Below are 20457 nucleotides of genomic sequence, written 5' to 3'. Positions count from 1 at the left end.
CTGCACTAATTGCCATAGACTGCAAAAAGTAGCTTCTCTGATAAGGGTTGAGGGAGGCACTAATCAATGTGTATAAAGATAAAACCTTTCTTCCTCACTCATTCATTCACTCACTCATTCATTCATTCATTCATTCACGACATGGTACCAGATACAAGTTTCTTCTTTCTGAGCAGGCATTACTTTGAGCAGAAAGTGGTGGCTGGTTATTGCCATGCTGTTGCTGTCACTAATGCCCTAGTGGGTGCATCTTTGCCAGGTCAGTTGTTACTGTAGCTTTCTAGATACACACCTGGGTATGACTGCTGAATATTTTTCTCTCTCAGCTCTGTATGTAGAAACTTCTATCACCATGAAAGCTGTCAAATAGGGATGAAGCTTCCAGGTTGGTACCAGCTTAATTTTCTTCCCCATGTCCTGTGACTGAAGTGTGTGAGTGCCTTCAGCACTCTTCTGGCACTCTTCTATGCTCTTCTGGCAGATACCAAGGGAAATGGCAGTAGTTTGACATGGTTGGGGGTCTGTGGGACATCTCATCATAGAGTCTTACTGTGGAATTTATATCAGTAACTTAGATCAAAATAACTCAAATCCAAGAGAACCTATCTTGGCAAGTGTTAGGAGCCAGTATCCTTGAAAGGTAAACCTACCGTGCTTTACCCTTAACTAGGAGGGATATTAAGGACCACACTGAGCTTGGACATGGGAGACAAAAGCAACTGTAAAGTTAGGCTTCTCTGTTCATTACTGTGTGACCTTAGTGGGTATCCTTTATAAAACCTGTTCATCTGTAATTCCTTCCCTGGAATATGGGTGGGACCCACTGACCTGCTTCTTATAGGCAGGCTACAGGAGAACAGTGGTTTCCATTTCTGAGATTGAGATATAAAAAGACTGAACTCTCACAGACTCCCTCTGAAGGAAGCCATGCTGTGAGCCAGCCTGCATTTCAACAACACAGGAACTGACTCCTGCCAACAACCATGTAAGTGAATTTGGAAGTGAATGTTCTTCAGTGGAGCCTTAAGGTGACTTAGGCCTTGGCTGGGCACCTGAGGCACCCTTCTTAGGGACTGAACCCAAGGCTCTCAAGCTAAACTGCAGCTGGGTTTCTGGATCCTTGGAATGGACAGATCTTGAGGTTAGGTTGGTGATAATTCATTATACTTCACTGCATATTAACATAAGTAGTTTAGTTAAATTAAGTATCTATCTGTCCCTGAAGTAGAAATTTTAAGGGTTCTTTGGAAAGTCGCTTGGATGGGGTTTTGCTGGGGCTAAATGTGAAGTAACGTTTCGTTAAAGCGGACAGAGGTATGAAAGGCTAAGGTAGACCAGGGAAGGAATGTTTTGCTGAAGCAGACACAGGAGAGAGGATGTTCTGCTAAAGCAAGCACATGAAAGGACATGTGATGAAGGATTCTTTGCTAACAACATGCAGGTATTGGTTGGCCTTATATTGCATGGTTGAGCTGCATTTGTCAGGATTCCATAGAGAGAAACAAACCACAAAACTTCTGGTGGTGTGCTGCAGTTTCTTGCCCCTTCCACAGACTTGGCCTGATTGGATGCGTGCTAAGACAAGGCACATGGAGGGCAGGTGATGTTTGGAGGGTATAAACAGGACTCTGCCATCTGAAGGAGACAGAGCTTGGCTTGCTGGTACAGCTAGCTGTGCAATGTTGACTCGAGCTGAGGCTGAGGCCTGGCTGTCTCTGCTATGTCATGTTACCACTGTTGCTAAACTGACTCTATCGAACTGGACTGCTGGTGTATCTGTGAAATATTTGTGATCAGTGGATTGAGCTGCTGCTGCCTGCTAACCTGTGAACTGAACTGATAATTTCCAGACAACACAGACAGGAGCTGCTGCAAAAAACCTTTCTATACACTCCCCCTTACCCCCGTATCTTTTCTTTTCCACTGCCTCTGGTGGGTGGTGGGCTGACAGGAGGTTAAAGCATTGAAGAACCATCATTGAAAATAAGGTTTGAAAAAATTAAAGTTACAGTCCCTGTAAGAGGTAGTGAGAAGAGAGGGTTCTGAGCCAAACCTGCCTGGCTTCAAAATTATGACTTTGCCACTTCCTAGGTCTGTGATTCTGGGAAAGTACTTACCTCTGGGGTGACTCAGTTTCCTCGCCCATGGATGGGAAATAAGAGTTTCTAGCTTCCAGCTTCTGTAATCCAGGAAGATTGGCTAGAAAGGGGAGGGTGTGGGTTCTAACTGGTGCAGTCCATTCTCTTTGCCACAGTGACTGGAAAGGAAGGGTATCATTGCTGATCTACTGAATTGCTTAAACACCCACACCAGGTAGTTCTGTGTATGGGTGATATTTAGAAAATGGTGCCCGGCTAGTTCCTGGGCAGCTACCATGTTCCCGCTGCTCCTCGGCTCTGACCAGGGCTCCAGCTAACTAGATGCATAGGCCCTGGCACCCATGAGATGCCAGCGTGTGGAATGGCTCTGCCAATCCACAACGCTGCATCCACAAAGCTTGGCTGAACCCCAGACAATATCTGCCATCCTCTCAGTACCCGGTAGAAACGAGACTCTTAAAGCTTAATGATTATCTAAAAGATTTATATATTTAGAAATGTTCAATCAAGAAGATGCCCACACAATTAGAGTTGTTACCCAATATCTAACCTTTTGATAGAAGTTGCTACTCAGGACAGCTTTCGACCCATTCGTTGTTCTCCATGGCTGATAGCCTCCTTCCTCTCCTCCCCTTCCTCTTTTCTTCTCCAAGCTCCACCTCCTCTTCTACTGCCTGATCACGGAGCTCCACTGAATACAATGTAGCAGAATAAATATCCTGCTACAGTTCTGTCTGACTAAGGGCAGGTGTCCTGCTGGCGGGGCAACTGTGAGGCCTTAGCAGCCAGTATCTGGGGAATGGCTGCCTGGATTCGTGAAGGGCCTTAACAAGAGTGATTTCATCAGTGATGCAGCCTAGCCCAGCTAATGATAACAGCGTAAGCTTTTCCTTCTTTATCATTTCTTAGGGGCTGGAGTCACACACCCATTGCATGTGTAACTCACAACATGGGCTTGGAGAGCAGGGCTAATCTAGTCTCTAGACACAGTCATACGTTTCAGCTGCCTTCTAAATTGCTAAGCCTAATTTCTAGACAGAGGAGTCAAGCTCTGCCTGGGGTTAGCTTCGTAGAGAAGACTGGACATTAAACAACACATGACCAAGGAGTTGGCTGGGTTAGGTACTGTAGTCACCCTCCCCACCCCCCATGGCCTTGAGAACTGTCCTTCCTGGGTGCCAACATGTGATGACTCTGGCACCAGGAATGGGTGTGGCCCTCTCATCCGCAGGCTTTTTCTCCTTTCCTCTCCCCCTCCCTCTCCTTCCCTGATCCTTCCCCTGCCATCTTCCCTTCCCTCCTTGCCCATCCATCCCCTCCGTTCCTCTGTTCTTCCCTAAAGGGTGCATTAAGTTTTTGCCCATGCTCAGATAAACACCCTCCCCCAAGCAACAGCCGGTCTCCTCGGCTTTTGAGTTTCTCGTGTCTTGCTGTCTTCACTCTGTCTGCTCTCCAGCAGGAAAATAGAATTGCATTCGATTGACAGGCCATCCTGCTGGGAGCTGAGCCATATTACACGGTTTCTGTGTGTTCCTTGTTGTGATAAAATGGTGGAAAATCTCCAGCCAGCCTGGAACAGGATAGGTGCTGGTAATTCATCTTGGATCCAGGAGGACTACATAATTTACTCATTTCTCCCTATTAAAGCAACACTCTACACATTGTGGCAGCCAGCCCTGCATGAACAGGAGTGTGCTTTAATGGGGATGCCATTAATAATTCACCTTAATAGTGTAATAGTTGCCATTTTTGTGACCAAAAATTTGTTTCAACCCCTGCTCTATGGATGAAGAGTAGGATCAATTAATATTGAGTGGCGGCAGCCCCCCTGCAGAGAGAAAATGGAACATCTTCCTGTCCTCATCTGCCTTGTGACTAAGAAATAGCTTTTCTTAATTGTATGGAACGGAGAAACCCGGGGGGATGTAATTCATTTCTCTCCAGCCTGCAATGCAAATTGAAAGTAAAGAAAAATAACCCTGTGGCAGAGCAGAGAGGCCAAGGCTAACTGGAGGATTGCTGGGAACCAGCACAGGTTCCTCGAGATGGAGTCACCTTTGACTGGCACTGACCAGAGCACATATTTATCAAGACTCCCCAGGGGGTGTCTCTGGAGAGCTGTTTGCCTGGAAATCTCTGTCCCAGGCCTTCCCAGGGCCCTTTCCTGTCCAACCCTGAAGTCTGCTCAGAGCTCCCTTCTCTGTGCTTCTCGTGGTGTTTTTTCTGCATGGAACTCGGCATCATTTCCAGTCTTGCTGATTTATCCTTCAGCTCTTATTTGCGGGTGCCCATGTCCGTAACATAAGCTCTCGTGATGGCCAAGGTCACCACCGAGTCCTTAGAGCCTCAGTGTTGAGACTTTCTTGAGTGACTGAATGAGAGAATGATTCGTGCAAACCATGCATAGTGATGAATAATTTTTAAAGCCTTGTGTGTACAAACAAGCCTGCTCTGAAGTCTTAGTGTCAAGTAGATGACATGGTCTCAGGTGACTCTCTATGTGTTGTTTGGTGACATTGTTTGTGTGACTCCACTGACTGAGCCTAGGGTTGGAGGCTTTGGGTTAGACCCTCAGCCAGGGAATGAGCAGATACTTACCTATCCAGCCTTCTCTCTCCTGCTAAATTTCAAGTACCTCGAACATGGAGCCTTTTCTGTCTTACCAGCTTCTCAGTCTGTAGCATCTGTAATATCATGGAGTTGATGAGGCTGGTACTGGAGGACCCGTGAACACCAGGATGAAGGCTAACACAAAGGTGAGGTCCTTCTTTGTGTCCCCCCTTCCCTATTGGAAGAGCTTCGGAGCTCACCTGGCAAAGTAAAGATGCAGGTACCACAGACCCCCCCCCCCCACTGACCTTCCCTGCTGCCCCCCAGACACATAGTCCTCCACACCCACTTCTGCCTCGTGATAACTCAGCACAAGAAAGTGACCCTTTCTGCCAAACAAGATGCTGTGAACACAGTCACTCTCACAGACAAAAAACAGCTCCAGCCAGTGTGGCATCTGTCCCTGGGTGGCCTGGATAATCTTCCTGGCTTACTCAGAAGGATGTAGTTTTTAGATGGGATTAGTAGGTGACCTGCCATGCTTGGGGACGGAATGGACTTACCTCTCACTCTCAGCCTGCACTGTCTGGCTTTCTCACTCTTCCTCTGGCTTTCCTTTGGTGTTTACTTATAAATGCAGAGACACTTAGGGAAGTCTCGGGCAGCCAAGCCATTCCTTGCTCCCTAGCCCATGGCCGGAATTCAGTTTCACCCTGGACACTGGGTCAACCTCTTCCCCCATAGCCACTCTCTTTATTTTCTGTTTGTGCCACTGAAAACACAAAATGGCTCAGTCTTCTGGACCTTAAAGCCACTGCTATGTCTGGTGTACACACACACACACACACACGCACGCACGCACGCACGCACGCACACACACACACACACACACACACACACACACACCTCACAGCACAACAGACCAGAACTCTTGGGGCCAAGAAGCCATATCCTAAGTATGCCCTGCTAGGAGGGAGGAGCCGAGCTGAGTTGACCCCCATCTGCCCACTGCTGCTGATGCTGACTTGTGTATTTCAGCTGTGGGAGAAATAGAGCAGCATGGTTTATGTTCCTATCCTGCATGTGTGTGCTCTGCCTTCTTGGCATGTGGCAGTGTAGCTGGCTTCCTAGGCAATGTTGCATCGATACATGGTTGTTGCGCTAACTGGAGCCCCACGTTGGGCGCCAAACTGTTGCAGCCCGTACTGCCCGTTCCGGTCTGAGGGTCAGGATCTAGCGAGAGAGAGAGTGGGGATAAAGGGGAAGAGACGCGAAGAATGGAGACAAGACAGAGATTCTGATCAAGTCTCGTTTATTGAAGGGAATTCGGAGCTATTTATAGGCTTTTGCCACGTGCCTTGTAGGCGCGTGGATACCACATGCCTTGCAGGTGTTGATATGACGTAAGCCTTACAGGCGTCTATAGCGTGGACAGCACGTGCACCGCAATGCCTTGCAGGCGTGGATAGCACGTGTGCCTTACAGGCATGTATGGCGTAGATAGCACGTGGACAGCACGTGAACTGCATGCCTTGCAGGCGTGACTACCACGTGCACCTTGCAGCTGGGGCCAGTAAACAGCAACACAAAATATGTGGGATATCAGAGTGTGCTTCAGCTGTTGTAGGCTATTGAAAACCAAATCTTTCGTCAGGGTATATGGTTCCAGATGGCTGCAAAGTTGATCTAGCCGCTTTCTGCTAAAGTCGGCTCCCAACACATGGTTCTGTGGTAAACAGCAAAACCCATGTGGGATATTGTGACTATGGGGGTGGCTATGGCACTTTTACCTTTAACACCGAGCTGCATGTGAGGCAGAGTTTAAAAGGCATTGGGTGGGACTTTGTGGTTTTTTCACCTGCCTCTCCTTGACTCTTTTAAAGTGGTTACCAGACACAGACTCCAGCCCCTCCCAGGTCCACCTGTCCCCGGAGGCTAGGCAGAGCCAGTCTCTGCTTCTCCTGTGAGAGGGGGGTCCACAGCAGCCTTCACTGAGTAACAGGCAGCAGGCTATCTGTCTTCTCCTGCTGTGCGCTGGAGCAGAGCAGGTGGAGTCATTCAGATCATAGCTTCATGTGCCCCGCCTGGTGGGAACCTGGCTTATCTGCGCAGTGACCTTCTGTGAGGTACCTGGCTCCTCTGTGTTCTTTGTAAGTAAAGTTCCTGCTGGTGTTGCCATTTGATGGAGTAATCTGAAAAGGCATAGTCTAGGCCCGGGTGTGACTCTCAGTGAACAATGCTATTTTATTATCTTAAATCTAGAGACACGCAGCTGTGAGGGATGAATTTCCTGCTGTAACAGAAAGAATCTTAAGATGGTTCTGTAGACCTTCCCCCTTCTGCAAAACAAGGGTGCCTATCTTCGTCTCCCTCCCTCTACGTCTCTCCTATCCACCTTTAGGCTGATGGTGTATATCATTTAGGGCAGCCGACATGGAAGCAGGTCAGTGTGGAGTGTTGTGGCACTGCCAGAGCCCCAGGATGATGGTCATTGGCAAAGGAGAAGACAGTATTTACCAGGTGTTGTGTAACAAACCTTTTCCTGGGAAAACACAGCCCAAAAGTCCCTCCATCCCACATAGGGATCCCATAACAGGCCAAAGTACAGATACCACTCAAATCAAATTTGATGAATGGGTGAGTTGTATTGGGCTATGGGTGAGGGGTTGCTTAGAGGAACAGAAAGGACTTCAAGACAGCTGCATCACCAAGGCTGGCCCCAGCACAGGTGATAGCTCACAAAAGACTGAGAACTCCACTGCATAGCCTGTAGGCAGCACAACAGACTGGAGCAGGACCTTTCTAAGTGACTGTTCTAAACCTTTCTGGCTGCTGATCTAGTATCACAGTCTTTGTAGCTTGGTCTCACTTCTCTGACAGGAACACTCACCTTTTATTGTTCACTCTGGAGGGGGTGGGGTTGGTGGGGGTGGTGCTAGTGGATCTGGTCAGTTTCAGGGACTTCCTGAAACTGTTTTGAATATGTTTACTTTCTTGATTAAAGAACTTCCTGCAGAATGGAATGTAGCAACCTCACAGGAAGCTGTTATAGAAGACTCTTTCTTACATTCTTTTCATCCTTTCTTCTACAATTATCCCTGAGCCTTGGTGGGGCCCTACTTGTCATTGTCTACCTGTATCTAAGAATTTGGTCATTGTGCCACAGCATCACATTGCCATGAGCAGTCTCCTGTTCTCCAGAGCATCTCCAGCAGTTATCAATGAGGCATAAAATAACAGTGGTCTATTTGTGTAAATGCACGTTTAGAAGGTGATTGACAGGCATATCCACCCATCTAGAAAAACAATACAAGTTGCGTTCCCATTGGAGTCTATGACCTTCCCAGCCACAAGATTTTGTCATGGCTTACAGTACCAGATGTGGACACTCAAGCAGGCAGGAACCTGGAGGCAGGAGCTGATACAGAGGCCATGGAAGGACATTACTTACTGGCTTGCTTCACATGGTTTGCTCAGCCTGCTTTCTTATAGAACCCAGGTCTACCAGACCAGAGATGACCCCACCCACAGTGGGGTGAGCCCTCCCCCATTGACCACTAATTGAGAAAATGCCCTTAGCTGGATCTCCTGGAAGCATTTTGTCAACTCAGGCTCCACCTTCTCTGACTCGAGCTTGTATCAAGTTGACACAAAACCAGCCAATGTGATAGCCGAGCCACTATTGCACAAGCAGGCAAGCCCTGTCTGACATGTTGATATTTTAGCACACAGGGTACAGAGACAAGTAGACATGTTGATCACAGTTCTCAGTGAGTAGCTCCCATGTCCTCCCGCCCCTTAGCACTATGAAAGCCAGACAACAGGGTGGGACTTTCCATCTCAGTCCCACCTTCATGTCCCCTTGCCCTGTAGTCAGAGCGTTCATTCATATGCAGTGTCTTCAGCAACACGCTCTTCCTGTCTAGTTCTGGCACACAAGCAACAGCAGCAGCAGCAACAGCCTTTATGGCTTCTGGAGCCTTAGGGGCTTTCCTGGCCAACAACTCACAGGAAGTAGCCCACCCCTGCCCACCCCTAGCACTGGGGGTCTTATTCAGTGACTTTATGGCCTCTGGTGGTGTCCCTTTTCACCCATGTAAGATACATTTTGGATTTTTTTTCTTTCCATTAATCCAGCCCCAGTACGGATACAAGGTTGTTGGAAACACCACACTACTGTACATGTTTGCCTCTGCAGTGGCTTTCCAAATCTGTACAACACTCGGAGGTTAGCATCATGTTACTTAAATAACAGCCTTTTCCAGAGCATGGGCAGGATCTGATGACATCTTAAAGCACCCTCCTGTGACACATAGTGGAGATGCAAAGATAACCTTGGAGAGGCAACTCCGAAAGTCTGTGGTCATCTGTTCTCTGCAAATGTGGGTCACAACTAAGAAGATGCAGAAGTCAAACATGAGCAAGATCTAACAGCACGGAGAGGTCCCATCCGTCTGTATCAGCTGCTTCCTCCGTGGACCGAGGTTGGGTGCAAAGCATGGCTAGGAGGCACTAATTTAATTAGCTCCCTGCAGCCTTCAGACATTCTATCTGCTTTACATATCCTGGAGCTGCTCTTCCATGGAGTCTCCTTACATTTCTCCACCCTTTATGAGCTCAGCGGTCTCATTTAATCTGTTCAGACTGCCTCAGGGCCAAGGAGAACAAGACCCTGCTCTCTCTCCCCTGCTGCATCTGCCAGCTTCCTGGGTCAAAGGGGCCCTGGGTTGGCATTGTAGCTGTAGCTGTTACCTCTCCATCCACCATATATGGCTGTTGGAGGAGTTCCTAGCTACTGCCTCCACCCCTAGCATAAGCTTTTGCTGGAGGGAAATGTACCCTCCTTAGTCTGGGGGGATAATTTCCCACCCCTGGGACAGGTTTGGTCATCTTCACCTGTGTTGTCCTATCACATATGAACTGCTCTTGGGCTTTCAAGCCATCCAGGAGCCTCTTAGCACACAGTTTTGTCATTTTTTTTTTTTTTTTAAAAAAAGAACTGTAGCTGAGTGCAAATCCTGTCACATTTGTCCTAGAATAATCCAGGTAGACCTCTTTCTTTGCCTTAGTTTTTTTTTAAATTTTTTTTTTTTTATTAAATCTCCTCCTGCTTTTTCTTTTACTTTGTAGATAGTTCTTTACATGGTGGTCTAAGTCACTGAGATCTGCCAAAGCGTTTCCCACTGTATAAAGTCCCGCCGATCGACGGACTTGTAGTGGCAGAGCCACCAAAGCTCCACGCCAGCTCCATCAACCTTGTCTGTAACTCCTCTGTGCACACACTTCTGTCAGACCCAGGGAACTGGGGTTCAAACAGCTCCTCCTGTTCTAGTTCCCTGAAGAGCATCTGCCTCTCCTCTGTGGTCCTCCAACTCGCTATTGTGGGGCTTAAGATGGAGATTGCAAGTGTTCCTAATGGCGTTGATCAGCCAGTCCATCAGCGGCTCCCTCACGCTGTCTCAGGCTCAGCAGCCTTTGCCTTAAGTGACATCACTCAGTTTTCCTGCTTCCACCGCGATCAGACGGATCCCATCCACTCCCGAGTGCCGCAGCCTCACAAGCCTGATGGGACAGGCTCTGTCACTGCTGGTTTGCACAGTATTTCCCATTTCTTTATTAGTGTAGATTCTTGTATGGGATCATTTTTAAGGTCCCTGTGTATGTTTGATAACAGACGGTTTTTTTTTTTCCTTTTTAAAAAAATACTTGTACTGTTTTCTACTGTGTTTACCATCTCTCTCACTCATCCCTTTGTTTGTTTTAGTTGCCACATCCGAGGCTAACACAGAGGATGCTTGTCCTCTCTTGTTGCAATTGCTCCTCTACAGTCATCAGGCAGGCAGGCCACCCTGTACCACATGGATGAAGACTGCCATCCTGGGATTCCTTCCTCAGGCACTCCTAATCCTGATGACTGAGCTTTAGCTGCCTGTCTCAGCACCCATAGGAAGAACCATGCAACAGCCATTATAGCACAAAGGCACATCAACAGACACCAAACAGGAAAGGAGAACTCTAACGGAATTTCCTCCTCAGATGCCTCCCCATCCCCAGGCTTCTCAGCTGAGTTGCATGCCTTGCTTCCTGTAGCCTCCCCATCTCCTCTTTGATTCTGTCACGTCCCTGTTCAGGGAGTTATGTTATGTGACAGAACTGTTCCTGGGATGATGGAGCACACACCCATGACAGACCAAAGTACATATAAAACCACAGTCCAGTTTGTTGAACCAAGTTTTACTGAGGTTATCTACAAGTGTGTGGGTGAGGGGTGCTTCCAGGATTTGCAGTACCAAAGCATGCCCCGGCATGGGTGACAACCCACAGAGCTGGGTACCTGGAGCACACTGCACACAGCCTGCAGGCCGCTCAACAGTTAGAGAGTGTCTTTTTTCAGGTTACTCTAGTCTAAACTTCTTCCAGGCAGTTTGTCTGTTGTTTGTGTCTTTGAGGCAGCTGGTCTGAGTGTCTTTTTCTGTAGCTTGGCTTCACTTTTCTGATAGGGACTCTCAGCTTTTATTGCTTACTCCAGCAGAGAAGGGCCTAGTGAGTCTGGTCAGTTTCAGGGACTTCCTAAAGCTATTTTGGGTTCTTTACCTTCCTGCTTAAAGAGCTTCCTTCCCTACAGAATGGAATTGTTTTGATCGGTAAGAAAACTTAACACAAACCCAGTCAAGAGTGGCCCTGAGGTGTATACCAGGGGAGCTTGGGGGAAAGCTTACTGTCTGCCATCTGAGGGGAAAGCCATCGGATACTTTGTCACAGAATGCTCACAGTGCGTTCAGGGACCCAGAGCACTGGGTCTGCCAGCTCTGTCACATTCAGTTGCAATAGTGAGAAATACTGAAGCTTGCTGTACTTGTCAGTGTGTGCATTGAGAAGAGGCTGAGTTCTGGAAGTTTGGCTCTGGATGGCATTCCGCAGGGACCTAGTACTATGAAGTCTCGCCACATTTGGGGATGGAGATCATATACTTTGGCCAACAGTGTTGCATTGTGCTGAAGAGAGAGGCAGGAGATGACGGTCTGAGCTTGTCATTTGTATGTGTACATGTGGGTGTGCGATGGGCGTTTACAGCCATTTCCTCAGGAAATCCAGATGGAAAATGGGTTGTTCTTGATGAGGACTTTTATGGATAAGAGTAATTTCCAGGAGAGGAAGCTATACCTCCTCCCAGCCAACTCTGATGCTTGACACTATGCAAATGAAGGGACTGAGGTCATTGATGGAAAAAGAACCTGATTGAGGCAGCTCTAAGTGGCTGGGCTGCTGGAGAAATCTAGATTGCATGCCCTGTGTTGGCTTTCTCCTCAGCTTTTGGTCTTTTAGCATGGCCTTACCCCACCTCAGAGGTGTATGCTTGCGTGATAAGGAGAGCAGAATGCAGGCCTGTGTAAGGAATTACGTACCAGACCACAACCCACCTCTGTTTCATACAGGAAGGCGCACTCTCTATAGTCCCCACTTCTCTTGTGTTCTAGAACATTCTAGCTGAGTTCTCAGATGCACCTCCTGCATCTCAGCATATACCTCTCAGAAGTTCCTGTCATGTTGGTGGCCTCAGTTGCTGAAATGGGATCTCGACACCAGAAGGTGTTTTGAAGGTTCTTACCTCTTACCAAAGCAGGACTGGGCTGGAGAGTCCTGGCTCTGTCTTGTGTTGCTTGTTTCTCTCGATTCTGAATATTCAGCGCTTGATTAGAAGGTTTGTTTCATTCTTTGGGCTCAGTCACAGGCAGGAAGAACTACGTGGAGAAGGGCACATTGCCACTCTCAATGGCTTCCGTTCCAACATCTGTTTTTTTAAGGTAAAGTCCCAAACTTTATAAACAATGACAACAACGCTGCTCACAGTGTGACTTCCCCGCCTAAAACTCTCAGGAAGGTTTTAAGCTTGAATGGCAGTTGGTAGGAGAAAGAGGATCAAGAAGTACAGGAGTCTGGTGCAGGAGGCTCATGGCTGTGTCCCCATGAAGGCCATGGATGTGTCGTTTATGTGTGAAGTAAGTTTAGAGGCCCTGTGTAGGTGTCCAGAAAGTGCCAGCTAGAAAACTCTAGGTGTCTGTGGGACTCTTCCAGGAGCTCTTCTCAAAGGATGCGAGTTAAAGAGTTAAACCTCTCAGAGTCAAAGGAATTTTTACAAAGTTAAGAAATTAAGAAATAAAAGCTTCTAACTTCATGTTCTCCCCCCCCCCCCCCCCCCCGGCTTAACAGCCACAATTGGCAACTTTAATGTAAAGTTTTCATCACAAAAAAGCAGATGCCTGGCGTGGAAGCACGTGGAGGCAGCTGCCTCATCCTCAGTTCCCAGGTTTCTGGTGCTTTGTCCTTGGATCCAGCACTTCCCATATGGAGGCTACATTGCCTCCGTCCTTAACATTGATGCCATGGGTGACGAGGGCCTGGCAGAGTGCGTCACATGCCTCCAGCAAGGGCTGCCTCTCCTGGAGCTGCTGTTTCCAGGCCTCCCCAGTAGCCCCAGGTGTGGCCAGTGCATACTGGCGGACCTTCAACCTGAATCGCACTAGGTCATCTACCACACAGTGCAGGGTTACTGTGCTGCTGTCTCCTGAAACGCACTGTCGATTTGCCAGAGAAATCCCAGCGGTCTCAAAAAAACTCCTCAACGTAGGAAATGATGGCCCCAAACACAGTGGGACTTCTTGGGCCACTAGCTTCCTTCGAGACTGCCCTGAGCTGTCTGTGTGCATGGGGCACAAGGTCCAGGATGGTGTTCACCACCCTCAGTGTGTGAAAGTCATTGGCTAAAGCAGCCTTCACGGCCTTCTTGGTGCTTAGCCAGCCTCTCCCACAGTACATCCTCCTTAATGGAGCCACAGGTCAGCTGCTCCTGCATCCTCCACAAAAGAGGCTAGCCCCAGCAGGAGGTGATTGGCTTCTACCAGGGTACTGTCACTGTACTCAATGGCTGGCCTATAGTTGGTGCACAAGCAGAAAAGCCAGAAGACACGGGGGAGAAGGTCTGCAGGAAGTCCTTAGTGGTGATGTAGTTTTTTAGGGATCTTTTCTTCTTTGCCTTTCACATGTGAATGACCAGAATGTAGGAAGTAATTTCCCCACTGCAGACACTGGTGGAAGACTTCCCTCTGCGCGATTTCGTTTTCATGACGTGGGAAAGCCAAGTCTGTGCAGCCGGTGTGGATGTCCACGTGGCTTCCAAACACCTCACTGGCCGTGGCAGAGCACTCAGTGTGCCAACCTGGTCGTCCGTCTCCCCACAGCGAGGCCTCCTGAGGTTTTGCTGCCTTCCACAGGGCCAAGTCACTGCTGTGTCACTTGTCAGAGTCAACTGGCTCTGTAGTTGCACTGGGAACCGTGTTGACCAGCTTGCCGTACTTGTCCCCTCGGGCACGCAGATCGAAGTAGACGCTGCCTGCATGCTAATTTAAAGACATTATTCCTGAGTCTGGAGACTCAATGGCTCCCTCAATAAAGTGTCTGTCATGCATGCATGGGGACCTGAGTTCAAATCTCCTTCACTCACATAAAAAGTCAGGCATGGGGAGTGGAGAGATGGCTCAGAGGTTAAGAGCAGTGACTGCTCTTCAGAGGTCCTGAGTTCAATTTCTCATGCATTCCTCTTTAAATTGTACGGTGACAGAGTTGAAATTTTGTTTCTTGTGTGTTGTCCTAAGGAGCCGGGAACAACCAGTTCACAGTGAGTTGTGCTGTGTGATGGTTCATCTCAACTATTGACTTGGGATCTAACCTGGGAGGTCAGCCTCTGGGTGTGCCTGTTGGGCTGTCTTGCTTAGGTTAACTGAGGTGAATGTTGTTTTTGTTAGGGTGTTTTGTTTTAACAACAGAAAGGTGACTAAGGCGTTCTCATGTAAGGAAATGGTACTGAAGGCAGAGAAGTGTGGTCAGTGGTGATGATGGTAATGGTGATGCTGATGGAGATGGGTTGATGATGATGGTGGTGGTGGTGATGATGGTGGTGGTGATGGTGGTGGTGATGGTGGTGATGGTGGTGATGGTGGTAATGGTGGTGATGGTGGTGGTGGTGGTGGTGGTAATGGTGGTGGTGATGGTGGTGATGGTGATGGTGGTGGTGGTGATGGTGGTGGTGATGATGATGATGGTGGTGGTGATGATGATGATGATGGTGGTGGTGATGGTGGTGGTGATGGTGGTGATGGTGGTGATGGTGGTGGTGGTGGTGATTTGGTAGTGGTGTTTTGCACATTCTAGGCAGGCACTCTAACCCTGCCTAATAGTTTAAAAAGGAGGACGGATCAACTGTACTTCAGGTTCTGCTGTTGGCTTCCTCCTCTTCTGTATCTCCTTTCTAGTAGCTTCTGATTTGCTTGCGTATGCACGGAGCTGCTTCCCAGGCCTGTGTGAACTGTCACAGCAGTCCTGAGGAATGGGTACTGTGCCCCTTGGCATTTTCTGGATGGAAGTTGAGTTGCAAAGGGGCATCTGGATTTGAGCTTCAGCTGCCTGACTTCAAGGCCTGTCATGGCCACGTGGTACATGCTTGCCCTTCCCAGTTCGTGAGCCCAAGTCTGCCTTCTGCTTTGTTTTCTTTGGCTAAAACAAACAAAACCCCCCAACAACAACAAAAACCACCACCAACAACAAAAACCACCACCACCAACAAACTTTCAGTGCCACATAAGCATCTTCAGGTTTGAGTTACAGTAACACGTTATTATGTGCCTTTGTGACTTACTGAAAATGGAATTTTGATCAGAAACTCAGTAGATGGTTGTCACTTGTTGCCAGAAGAAAGACATACATATTAACGTAATTTGATTAATTGAGAAAGTTCTGAAAACACCTTTAGAAAACAAGGACCATTTACATTTTTAAAATCCCTTAATTTTTTTAATTTTTATTTTATGTGCTTGAGTCTTTTGCCTGCATGTATGTATATGTACTGTGTGTACCTGGTGCCTATGGAGTCCAGAGGGTGTCAGATTCCCTGAGCCACCATGAGTGGCTGGGCACTGACTCCAGATCCTCTGCACGAGCATCATGTGGTCTTAACCGCTGGCCCATCCTCCAGCCCATACCTCGAGCCCCAGCTTCACATTTTAATCCTGCAAGTGGCGTGTACATGAAACTTGGCAAAGCACTTTTTGCTTGCTTGAGTGTATTTTAGTTTTGAACAAGTTCATGCTACATTTCTTTAGTTCGATCTCTGTGATAAACCATTAACCACAGATGTCTTGGAGAGGGAGAGGTTTGTTTCAGCTTCGTTGTGTCCATATTTGATGGAAGCTAAGGCAGGAACGGAAGCAGAAATCATGGAGGAACACGGGTTATTGGCTTTCTCTCCATGACTTGCTCAGTTTGCTTTCTTATATAACCCAGGACCAACTTGCCCAGTGGTGACCTGGCACACAGTGGGCTTGGCTTTCTCACATTCATCATTAATCCAGAAACCTCCACAGACTTGCCCACTGGCCATTCTTACAAAGACAGTTCCTGAATTGAGGAGCCCTCCCCCAGATGACTCTGGCTTGTGTCTAGTAGACAAAAATCATGCTTTGTTGACCCCTTATCAGTGTGACACACAAATACATCACTATTAAACTATAACCTCTCCATTTTATTTACCCTCCGTATGTCATGTTAATATCATAATATAAACCATATTATAACTCTATAAGTCTCACAGTCTATAAAAATTTCAAATGCTTTAAAGTTTCAAATTCTTTTTAAAGTAGCCAACTTCTCTTTAAAAGTCTAGAGTCTCACCACTGTGATCTGTAAATTAAAATCAGTTACTTTCTTCTCATTCAGAATGGGAAGAGCCAGGCCGTAGTCACCATCAAATCAAAGCCAAGCCAACACACAGCTGTGTGAATCAAATCCTGCAGTCCCAGGTCTTGGATTTATCGAGATCTGGGCTCCGCAGGGTTTGGGCAGTGTCACTTTTCCAGCTCTACCATCCGTAGCACACATGACTTGTCCAGGCCGGCTCTACTTTCATGCCTGCTGCTGTCCTTGGAGGATGGCATATGGCCTGAGCATCTCCCCAGGTCTCCACTGTAACTGAGTGTATCACCTTCACCAATGACCTCTCGGACTCTCTTTAGGTGCTCTGATCCTGCCACATACTGCCAAGTCTCAGTTTCACTTCATGACCCCTTCAATCTTGGGATTCCCAGTGCAGTTGAAGCTGCACTTTCATCAATGGCCTCTCTCTACAGAGAAAGACCCTGCCACATAGTACACTGACAATCAGGCAATCCCTGTGATCCATCATCTCATGCCCTCAGAATCAGTGTCATGTGAGAGTGCCTTGTGCATGGCACAGTTTGGCTCCCAGCGTGAGATGCAGCCGTGGACCAGCTCTGGACCACAGCTGCTGTGTGCTGATGCTAAGAAAATGCTTTCTAGAGGATTTCAGTCTCTTATTAATCACAGCTCTTTCTTCAGCCCCAGATGACTAGCAGCAAATGACTAGATGACTAGATTGTCCCAGTAAAGCAAAGGTTTCCCCTCAGTGGGGCTGGTCTCTTGTTAATCACAGCTCATTACTTTAGCCCCAGATGACCAGCAACCACAGATTCTTAATTTGAAATATCACACGAATGGCCCCAATAGCGCCTTTGCTTTCCTCTGAAATCTCACAGACCCAAGCCTCTATTGTCTTGCACATCTCTCAACACCCGTCTCCCACGAGTCCATAACAGCAGCTCATTAAACTCTGAGCGTTTCAAACCGAAGTTCCAGCTGCTTCCACAGTTCTTCCCCAGAATAGCATGGTTAGGTCCATTAAAGCAAACCCAATTTCCAGTACAAATGTCTGTTCTAGTTAGGTTTCTGTTGCTGTAGTAGACCATGTCAGGTAGACCATGACCAAAGTACCTCTTACTACTCAGTCGCGTTCCATCCCTGAGAACTCACGCCAGGAACTCAGAGGCTCGAACTGAAACAGGCCACGGAGGAGCACTGCATGGTGGCCTGTTCAGTTAGCTTTCTTATCCAGCCCAGGACGGCTTGCATAGTGGGTGGCACTGCCCATAGTGGGCTGGGATCTCACACATAAAACGTGAATAAAGAAAATGCCCCAGAGGCCTGCCTGTAAGGCCAACCCCATAGAGGCAATCCTCAAGTGAACTTTTCTCTTTCCAGATGATACTAGCTTCCGTCTAGTTGTCAGAAAAACTAACCACAGGTAACGGGAGTAGTTACGATTGCTTTAAAACCATTGTTTGAATATTACCTTTAAAGGTAATTTGGGATGGATCTCCATGGCTTGTCATTTTTCCTGAGAGACAGCCACAGTGTTTATAATAATGTGGACTGTATAGTGGGCATTCTGGTTATTGTGTTGTTGACATTCTGGTTTCTGTTATATTCTCCTCAGGAGCGCTGATTTTATTTTTGCCAAGAAGCAGTTGGATCCCTGCTGCAAATCCTGCCTCTAAAATCGCAGCAGCAGCCTGTGTGTTCTCTTAGCCTTGGATGGGCTGCTCAGACCATGCCTCGTAAATATGGAGTCCCTCATGTCTTGTGGTCTAGGGATTGGCGAGAACTGGGTTTCCACATAGAACTTAGTTAGGGGTTGCCCTTCTCTGCATCTGTCCATTCTATCTCTCTTTCTTGAAGCCAGTGAAACCAGATTTCTGTCTGAATTTTCGAGTGGCTCTGTGGTATACAGACTAAGGTCCACCTCATCGTGAAAGCCATCACCAAATCTCACCTGGTGCACTTTGACTTCTGTCCCATACCCTCTGTCCCTCTGCGTTGCCTCCCTATTCTGGCCACTTGGGAAAGTGTTTACATCTTTTCTCATCTAGTTATATTTTCATCTGTAGGTGAGCTGGTCTGAAGGGAGCTTTGTTACTCATATTTGACTAAGGAAAGATCTAGAAGCACAAATACCATCATTACCACATGTGTGTGCATGCACACGTGTATGCACATGTATGTATGTGTGTTGTGTGTACACGCATGTGTGCGTGTCCACACATGAGTGAATGTGAAGGCAAAAGGGCAGCCTCTGCTGTTGTCCCACCAATGCTGCCCACCTTGTCTGGAAGATGGAGCCCACTAGATCAGGGCTTGCCCGTTAGGCTGGGCTAGCAGGCCAGTGGGCCTGCCTGTTTTTGCCAGCACTGTGATTACAAATGCAGGACACCGTACCTGGATCCTCTTAATGTGGGTTAAGGGAACAAAATGAAGTCCTCACGTTTGCGTAGCCAACATATACACACGGGGATGTCTCCCTGGACCCTGCTGTTACCATGGTTTTCAGGTGGGTGCTCAGGGACAGCATCTCTGTGTGCTGTTCAGTGATGACAGGACCATGTTTCTGCTTGGCAGCCTGGTTCTTGCTTGTGCCCAGCATGGTTGCCCCCCATCTGCTTCCCACTCCTGCAGGTGACTGTAGCAGTTTCCAGAGGAACCCCCCCCCCCACTCTAAGGTTGTCAAGGGTATACCTGAAGCCCGTGTTCCAGTCCTGAGAACTCATTGAAAGACACCACAGGCCTGCTTTCCTGAATCAGTGTGCCAGACCAAGGTCCAACATCTGCTTATTGCCAACCCCATGGTTTGGAGTGAGATAGTTGATTTTTCTGACCTTCTATATCATAGGGCAAAATGAGATAACTGAGCAGGACCGCCTGTGCTGCAATAGAAAATTCTTGGGATGTTTTTGCTCTGATATTTTGTTCTCTTTTCCCAGACCTCCATCTGGTAAGTTGGAGGAGGGGAACGAAGAACGTTCATATTCATGGTAGGTAAGTATCTGCACAGCCACAGACATCCTCCTGGGATCTCAAGCCTGGGTGTCTTGTGTCTTTCTCATTCTCCCCAAAGAGCTCTTCCTCCCATTCTACCTCCTGGGGCATCTCCAGCTCCACATCACGTCTCTAGTTCTCACTTCCTGCATGAGGTGAAGACCCTCATTACTGAGCCACACATCTCTCTTTGTGGTGGTTCTGGGAATTGGATTTTTTTCCCTCTCATTCCTACTGACAGTGCCTGGGTTTGTTCTACTGTATGAATATTACAGTTTCGCAACCAGCTGCTGATGCATGTGAACTAAATACTAAAGAGAAAGTTTATGCTAATAATAATTTTAAAATAATTGATAGTAGTAAGTGTAACTGGCTGCTGCTGGTGACGTGTGCTATTATGCAGTCTTTAAAAAATAATGACAGCATAGGAAAATAATTGATAATTGTGTCTTTTAAAAAACAAATGTAGCAAGATAGCCCCACTTGTGAAGGAGTTGCTAGACCAGCAACTTGAGTTTGAACCCTGGAACCCACATGGTACCAAGAGAGAACTGGATCTGGCAGGTTGTCTTCTGACTTTATACATGTACAGTATTGCACATACAAACATAGACACACACAGACAGAAACGCATACACAGATACAGAAACATACAAACACATACACACATACAGATGCACAGATACTGAGACAGACACAAGCACACACATTACAAATACACACACGTAGATATACACAGAGAGACAAACACACACAGAGAGACACACACAGAAATGTACACACCCAGAAATGAACACACAGAGAGACACACAGAAACACACACACAGAAATGAACACACACAGGGACATACAGAAACACACACACACAGAAATGAAGATACGCATAGAGGTCCACACACATACGTGTGCATACACACAGAGAGAGACAGAGTAACTAAATGATGCAAGTGAAAAAACTCACTATCAACAATGGCCGACTTATATAACATTCACCATAATTCAGGCACTGTTTGAAACTTGCCCCTAATATTAGTGTATTTTATACTCGTGACACTTCACGTCCCTAGGACAGTGGCCGCAGTGACTCACA

The 20457-nt window shown here is 47.5% G+C and overlaps 1 protein-coding gene and 1 pseudogene across 2 annotated transcripts in view; one reads left to right on the top strand and one right to left on the bottom strand.

The window, feature by feature from the left end:
* Rftn1 (raftlin, lipid raft linker 1) overlaps nt 1-20457 on the top strand; it is a 200759-nt gene that overhangs the window by 34833 nt on the left and 145469 nt on the right. The window lies entirely within an intron of this gene.
* LOC117722703 (putative cysteine--tRNA ligase, mitochondrial pseudogene) lies at nt 12947-18975 on the bottom strand (annotated as a pseudogene).

This window comes from Arvicanthis niloticus, chromosome 17 (assembly GCF_011762505.2).
Source record: "Arvicanthis niloticus isolate mArvNil1 chromosome 17, mArvNil1.pat.X, whole genome shotgun sequence".
Lineage (NCBI taxonomy): Eukaryota > Metazoa > Chordata > Mammalia > Rodentia > Muridae > Arvicanthis > Arvicanthis niloticus.
This window is presented reverse-complemented; position numbering and strand designations above follow the sequence as displayed.